The sequence below is a fragment of the Engraulis encrasicolus genome, chromosome 4 (assembly GCF_034702125.1).
Source record: "Engraulis encrasicolus isolate BLACKSEA-1 chromosome 4, IST_EnEncr_1.0, whole genome shotgun sequence".
NCBI lineage: Eukaryota > Metazoa > Chordata > Actinopteri > Clupeiformes > Engraulidae > Engraulis > Engraulis encrasicolus.
In genome coordinates, this window is record NC_085860.1 from 4,274,159 (window position 1) to 4,283,192 (window position 9,034).

Consider the following 9,034-nt stretch of genomic DNA (forward strand, 5'->3'; position numbering starts at 1 on the left):
GAGCTGTCTTCTCCATTCATTTACATTTCTCAGGTCTACCTCCAAATAATGGCTGCCAAGATTGTCATGAAAAAGGGGATGGGGTCACCTGTAATCTAATGTTCTATCTCTATGGGAAGCACATTAAGGTCATGAAGTGGCCTAGACGGTCTCCAGACATGATGTACTAGGGCTGCACGATTATGGAAAAAATCATAATCACAATTATTTTGGTCAAAATCATAATCACGATTATTAATCACGATTATTGATTTTTGCAGATTTTTTTGAAAATTATAACAAGATGAAATATAACCAAGAATGAATTACATACGGGATGAGCAAAATAAAATGAATTGGTAATAATTATGTAAAGGCAATGGCATGAAACTTAAGTGGACAGATTTCAGGCCAGAAACACCAGCCTGTTAGTATGTTCTGGCTTCAAGGACGCTCTCAAAAGTAGGTCACTATTGCCACGATTAAATCATGATTAAAATCATGAGTTCGATTTCACTATGTTATCACGATTTTGATTATTTTTCGATTAATTGTGCAGCCCTATAATGTACCCTACAGTAAATGTGTGGAGGGAACTAAAGCGCCCATTTGCCAAGCAACAGTCACTACATCTTAATGATTTACAGGTAATCTGCAAAGAAAAGACAAAATTCCTTTCTGATATGTGCACAAATGTTGTCATCAACTAAACGAAACGTCTGACCTCTGTCCTAGAGAGCAAGGGCTTTTCCAACTAGTACTTTGGCTCTAGGGGTCAAATACTTCTTTCCCTCAATGAAATACAAAGACGACAAATGTAATTTATATATTCTTTGATATTCTTTATTCTTATTTTCCGGGGTTTCTTATTGATGTTCTGTCTCTCTGTGTTAGTCTATAACTTTAATAGTAAGTGTATTCTGTAAGTGTATCCCTTGCTCACTTTTTTGGTTTGTCAACTGTATTATTCTCACTGTGGAAGGGGCCCCCACAGGGATTTGGTTTTACGCAAGCCTGTTAATAATATAAAGGGGTCCATTAGAGCTGTTTGAACATAGACAGGAGTGGAGCACAAAATTCCCTAAGAACATACTAAGAACATAACATTTCTCAACACATCTAGAGTGCGACAATATCTTGCTTCCTTACTTTTTTTATGTGTGTTTCAGATATTCCACACTGGAGCTGCAATGAACCCTGCCAGAGCCTTCACCCCTGCTATGTTCAAGAGGAACTTCATTAACCACTGGGTAAGAAAAAATATATACATTAAAAACATGCTTATACCCTCTCAAAATAAAGCCAAAATCAAACTGTTTGCCTGGCATGAACACATCTCACTGTTTGGAGGAAGAGCCTTACTGCCTATGATCCCAAGAACACCCTCCTCACCATTATGCATGGAAGTGGAAACATTATGGTCTGAGGGCGTTTGTCTGGCCAAGGCACAGCACAACTACATGGCGTCAACAATAAGATGAAGGGAAACATGTATCATACAATCCTGAGTGCAAAGATCCTTTCCTTCCCTCCACCAGTAGACTGAAAGTTTGCCATGGATGAGTCTCCCAACAAGACGATAATCCACAACATACAGCCAAAGCAACAAAGGAGTGGCTCAAGTGGAAACACCATAGAAGTATAACATTAGACTAGAGGTCACTGGCAATTTGCGACAGCACTGGAAAACGGGTATGAAAACGGGTGTTGTTACTTCAGTTAATGCAAATTAATGGATGGAGAACATTACGACCACTGTCCAAAACTGGACTAAAACTGTGTGAATATGAAGACGCATTAATCAAGGACCAGATTTGAAATTTCAGGCTAAATTTCTACTGAAAATCATGAGTCGATAACACCTGCCAGGATTGTCATGAAAAAGGGGGTGGGGTCACCTCTAGTCTAATGTTCTATCTCTATGGGAAGCACATTAAGGTCATGAAGTGGCCTAGACGGTCTCCAGACATGTACCCTGCAGTAATTGTATGGAGAGAACTCAAGCACCCATTTGCCAAGCCACATTCACTAAATCTTAATGATTTACAGACAGATGATCTGCAAAGAAAATTGGACAAAATTCCCTTCTGATATATGCACAAACGTTGTCATCAACTAAACGAAACGTCTGACCTCTGTGAGCAGGGGCTTTTCCAACTAGTACTTTGTATTTCATTGAGGGGAAATGAGTATTTGACCCCTTTCGCCAAACGCAAATGTATTAATAATCTTTAAAGGTGCACCATGTAATATTTTAAGTAGTTTATTTCCAGAATTCATGCTGCCCATTCACACATGTTACATTTTTCAGGAATACTTACCATCAGCTTCAAATTCTAAGTATTCATCATGACTGGGGAAATTGCACTTTTCATACATGAAAAGGGGGTTCCCTCCATTGTCCAACATTTTTAATTTCCAGAAATAGACATTTTTAGCTACGAAACTTCTGTAGTTTGGTCATACTAGTAAATATTAGTTCATTATTTAGTAAATGTTCATGAAAAGATCCAATTTGACAGTAGACTGCACAGTTTCACTGGCCAGCATAGTTGCATTACCTACTCTGGCCACAGTCTTACACTTTGCACCTTTTTAATGTTATTTTCTGGATTTTCTTTTTGATATTCTGTCTCTGTTAGAATGCACCTACCATTAAAGTTATAGATTAGACTGATGTCTTTATCAGTTGACAAACCAACAAATTCAGTTAGGGATCAAATACTTTTTCAATGTGCGAACCTAGCCTTACCCTTGAACTGTTCTATTGGGGTCTACACACATGCTTATTTCTCTGCACATCCAGACTGCAACATTATCTTGCTTCCTTACTTTTTTACATTAAAGCTAATACTCAACTCTTAACACTATTTGTTTCAGATATTCCACACTGGAGCTGAAATGAACCCAGACATATCCTTCACCCCTGCTATGTTCAAGAGGAACTTCATGAACCACTGGGTAAGAAAAATGTATACAACTTATGCATTTAAAAACGTGCGTATACCCTCCCATTCTTTGTAAAACTGCTTTCAGGTCAGATATAGTCAGAATTATGTGGTCTGCACTGCACTGCACTGTTTGTGTGTCAAGAAGTAAGTTATTCAATTAATTAAGTAATTATTACATTGTGTATTAGTGTTTTGCAGAATGCGTCATGCACTGCATGTCTTTAGATTGTTCTGTCTTGCTCCAATGTCTCTGCAGCTCACATGTAACTACAACATGGTCTTTGTTCTTCCCTCCTCATGCAGGTGATGTACGACTTCATGCTGCTCTTCTGCATGTGCGGCTTGGCCGAGTGGGTAGCCACCCTGAAAGGCAGCTGACATCTGGAGCAGGACACCTGCGGGGAGCTCATCATGCTCAAGACCCAGGCCCTATACCGTAAGGCTGCCACCAAGCCAGGAGAAGCAGGGGCCAGCCAGAATTGTTATAGTAGCCCCCTGCTTCCAGCAACCCAGCTCTTCTCCCAGCAATCCAGCTCTCCTCCTCAAACTTCCCCCCGGCCCAGTCACCAACAACCAGCAACCTCAACAATCAAAGACTAACATCTACCCTATCCAAGCCCCCGCCACACCAGGCTGCCACCAAGCCAGGAGAAGCAGGGGCCAACCAGAATTGTTATTCTGGTTGCTTCCAGCAACCCAGCTCTTCTTCTCCCAGCAATCCAGCTCTCCTCCTCAAACTTCCCCCCGGCCCAGTCACCAACAACCAGCAACCTCAACAATTAAAGACTAACATCTACCCTATCCAAGCCCCCGCCACCATCATGGACATATTGTACACATGCACACGCACACAATAACACTATGTATGTGTCTGTTAGTGTCTCTGTGCCCCCCTAGCAATGATGTGCAGTGTGAGCGAAGTACACATTCAGACTAACAGCACTGACATACAAGTAGACAAAGGCATAAGTTCACACAGTGTCACTTGTCAGTGGAACGGGGGACAGCGCTCAATCTACACATGAAATGGCACACTTCAAGAAGAAATGTTGCTGTTGGAGATGTAATGTGACTCTCCGACCAAAATTCATTGAAGGAGCATTTCAAGCTTGCAAGAGTGGTCAACATGACAAGTCCAAAGGCATTGTCTGGGATGTCCATATGAAAAAGAATGGTTGTCGCACACTCAGAACTTCATGCAGTTACATTTAATAAGACCAACGTTTGGCTTACTCCTTCATCAGGGTTGATCTGGGATGTCCATATGAAATTTCCTCCAAGTGGATGTGCTCGTGGGATCCACAAGGTACCACACTGTATCGGGATGTACGACAGCTCATCATCCTCCTCCCAGTAGAGGAACAAGTTAGCAGAAACCAGCTCGCCTGATGGGTGCGATCTTCCCATGTCGCATCATGCCAAGATCGAGTGGGAGGTGTCGCGGTGGTTTATGCCTGGGCACGGGTTTGCTTTGATTGACAGCCTCCATCGTTTCTCGCTGCGTGGTGTGAGTAAAAAGCCAATGTAACATTTATGTCAACATTAATGTTTTTAACATAAGAAAATACCCTTAAATGCTGTACTTTCAGTGTCACATTGTTGTCATAATACGGAGTCTCTCTGTCTCTGTCTTTCTTTCTCTTTCTCTCTGTCTCTGTCTCTGCCTGTCTGTGTTTATATAGCTCCAGCTTGGCATGGTCACTACAGTGGTCTTCCTGACCATGCAGTTGGTCATCTGCATCTTCTCTGTGATGGATGAGAGGAGGAATGGATGCATGGGCTCCTCTCCCATGGCCATTGGCTTCTGTCACCATGGCACACCTCATGAGAGTGAGTGTCACACATACACTTGCATTGCTCCCTCTTTCTCATTGCATATAAACAGGTGTGTCATAAATAGGGGGACAACATTGGACTGAGTCCCCAGGTACAGTGAGAATAATAAGCATTTCATCCCTTTCTGATTTTGTCGGTTTGTGCACTAATGAAGACATGAATAGTCTGTCATTTTCTTTAAAGAATTTTTTTATGGGCTTTTTTCGCCTTTCTTTCAGATAGGACGATGAAGAGCGTCAGCAAGCGAATGTGGAGAGAGAGACGGGGTAGTGATGTCAAATGACCCAGGCCAGATTCAAACCCTGCGTGCAACCCCAAGCCCAAATGTGGGGGGCTTAGCGCGCTGCATCACAGTGCCCTGAATAGTCTGACATTTTCATGGTAGGTGTATTCTAACATGCAGAGACAAAATCTCAAAAAGAAAATGCAGAACGTAACTTCAAAGAATGCATATTGAGTCATATTTAATTGAGGGAAATATGTATTTGACTCTCTTCCAGCTATTAAGAGTTCTGGTCCCACAGACCTGATGGGCACTTTCAACAACTTGTCATCTGAATTAAAGACTCCTGTAAATGGTCACCAGTACAGTCAATGCAAATCAATGGAGAACACTCCCACCTCTGTCCAAAACGGGACTAAAACTGTGTGAGTATGAAGTGACTCATTAATCAAGGACCAAATTTGAAATGTCAGGCTAAATATCTACTTAAATCATATGAGTCGATAAAGTACATTTTAAGATCAGTTTATATTGATAGTGTAGATATTTAGCAACACACTTCAACCATTGTCCTTGTCTAGTGTGATGGGAATTGTCACATTATTAAGCAATTCTTTGACAGCGATGAGCCGCCTTCTCCATTCATTTACATTTCTCAGGTCTACCTCCAAATAATGGCTGCCAGGATTGTCATGAAAAAGGGGATGGGGTCACCTCTAATCTAATGTTCTATCTCTATGGGAAGCACATTAAAGCGATGGTTCGGAGTAGAATCACCCTAATGCCATTTGAACCGTGACACCCATCCACCTTTACACCCGAAGTGTTTTCTGCCGCAGGCTTACATCAACAGAGTTGCCGTGTTATTCGATGTTTATTCCGGTTAGCTTGACTCAAGCGCATATGGATACTGGGCACCGTCTCCAAACTTTCCCCACAAAAATAACATGTCATGACACCAAACTTCTGCAGTAGCACAAATATGGTCTGTACTCACGAAACGAAGCATTTGGAAGTTTGGAAATAGTCCAGGAGTTTATTATTATCAACACAAGCCGAATAGCTTCTCTGCTGCTAAAGCTGCGCCAACGTTACTTCCGTCATCTAAGACAAGCATGTAAGAGTCCTAAACGAAGCTCATAATATGCACAATGAAAAGTGAATTCAGCATCAGTATTGATAACGAAAATCCTTGTCTAATTGATAGTAGGTAAGATTTGAAATATCTTTTAAGTATTGCCTTGAAAATATAAGCCTTAATCACAATTCAATGAAAACTTTTTTAACACTCTCGTCTGGAAGTTTGTTGAACACTTTTACGGGCTTGTCTCATATGACGGAAGTAACGTTGGCACAGCTTTAGCAGCAGAGAAGCTATTTAGCTTGTGTTGATAATACTAAACTCCTGGACTATTTCCAAACTTCCAAATGCTTCGTTTCGTGAGTACAGACCATATTTGTGCTACTGCAGAAGTTTGGTGTAATGACATGTTATTTTTGTGGGGAAAGTTTGGAGACGGTGCCCAGTATCCATATGCGCTTGAGTCAAGCTAACCGGAATAAACATCGAATAACACGGCAACTCTGTTGATGTAAGTCTGCGGCAGAAAACACTTCGGGTGTAAAGGTGGATGGGTGTCACGGTTCAAATGGCATTAGGGCGATTCTACTCCGAACCATCGCTTTAAGGTCATGAAGTGGACTAGACGGTCTCCAGACATGATGTACTCTACAGTAATTGTGTGGAGGGAACTAAAGCACCCATTTGCCAAGCAACAGTCACTGTCTTAATGATTTACAGATAATCTGCAAAGAAAAGACAAAATTCCTTTCTGACATGTGCAAAAATGTTGTCATCAACTAAACGAAACGTCTGACCTCTGTCCTAGAGAGCAAGGGCTTTTCCAACTAGTACTTTGAGGGAAAGCAGTATTTGACCCCTAGAGCCAAAGAATATATAAATTACATTTGTCGTCTTTGTATTTCATTGATATTCTTTATTCTTATTTTCCGGGGTTTCTTATTGATATTCTGTCTCTGTGTTAGTCTATAACTTAAATAGTAAGTGTACTATTTGTACTATAAGTGTACTATAAGTGTATTCTGGTCATGCCTTTATTTGGTCCCTTGCTCACTTTTTTGTTTTGTCAACTGTATTATTCTCACTGTGGAAGGGCCCCCCACAGGGATTTGGTTTGACGTAGGCCTGTTAATAATATAAAGGGGTCCATTAGAGCTGTTAGACAGGGGTGGAGCACAAAATTCCCTATGTTCAAAGAACATACCTTCACAAGAATATACTTTAGTGTGATTTAGCTTGATTTCTGTCACTCCGGCGCAGGCAGAACCCTAAAGAGTCTAACACTGCTGTCAGACAAAACTCCTTTTGGTTGACCTTAGTATCTTTTTCAATGTGCGAACCTGCCCTCACCCTTGAACTGTTCTATTTGGGGCCACACCCGCTGATTTCTCAACACATCTAGAGTGTGACAATATCTTGCTTCCTTACTTTGTTACGTTTGTTTCAGATGTTCTACACTGGAGCTGCAATGAACCCTGCCAGAGCCTTCACCCCTGCTATGTTCAAGAGGAACTTCATGAACCACTGGGTAAGAAAAAATATATACATTAAAAACATGCTTATACCCTCTCATTGTTTGTAAACTACTTTCAGGTCATATGTAGATGTATGTGGTCTGCACTGTTTGTGTGTAAAGAAGTATTCAATTAAATTAGGTATTACATTGTGCATAGGTGTTTTTGCAGAATGTGCCGTGCACTGCATGTCTTAAGATTGTTCTGTCTTGCACCAATGTCTCTGAATATGGTTTCTGTTCTTCCCTCCTCCTGTAGGTGCACTGGGTGAGACCCATGATCTGTGGTGGTATGTGCACCGTCATGTATGACATGCTCTTCCCCACTATTTGTGACCTGGCCGAGAGGGTAGCCACTCTGAAAGGCAGCCAGCCTCTGGAGCAGGACACCTGAGGGGAGCCCATCAAGCTCAAGACCCAGGCCCTTTACCATAAGCCTGCCACCAAGCCAGGGGATGCAAGGGCCAGCCCGTATTGTTATAGTAGCCCCTTACTTCCAGCAACCCAGCTCTTCTCCTCCCAACAACCCAGCTCTTCTCCTCCCAACAACCCAGCTCTTCTCCTCCCAACAACCCAGCTCTTCTCCTCCCAACAACCCAGCTCTTCTCCTCCCATCAACCCAGCTCTTCTCCTCCCATCAACCCAGCTCTTCTCCTCCCATCAACCCAGCTCTTCTCCTCCCATCAACCCAGCTCTTCTCCTCCCATCAACCCTGCTCTTCTCCTCCCAACAATCCAGGTCTTCCCCTGCCAACAACCTGTTCTTCTCCTCCAACCTCCGCTCAGTCACCAACAACCAGCAACCCCCAACAATCAACAATCGTCTGCCCTATCCAAGCCCCCCACCACCATCATGGACATAGTTTGTGTGTGTATATATGCATGTATGTATCTGTGTACTTCGCTCATACTAATTCTAACCATCGCCACAGAGGGCACGTATGCACTGAAATGGCGAAAACCAGACCTACGAACAAACCAACTAACAAGACGGGGGGGTCAGAATCCAAACTAATGACAGGGGTGAGCTAGAACATTCAACTTGGACGTACATATTTTTTTACATTGCATTTGCTTACTGGCATGATCTCAATGGTTTTGTTTTTCAATTCATTTTTATTTTCTACAAAACAAGATGTGGATGTTTGATACATGTGTTTGTGTGTCTAAGGGACTGAAGGTTCACTACAGCATTATTACAAAGCATGCATATGTTTGTGTGTGTGTGTTTGAGAGTGTGGGCCAGTGCAGTGTGTGTGTGTGTGTAGAATGTGTGTGTGTTTGAGAGTGTGGGCCAGTGCAGTGTGTGTTTGTGTGTGTGTGTAGAATGTGTGTGTGGTGTGTAGAATGTGTGTGTGGTGTGTAGAATGTGTGTGTGTGTGTGTGTGTGTGTGTGTGTGTGTGTGTGTGTGTGTGTGTGTGTGTGTGTTTGAGAGAGACTGTGGGCCAGTG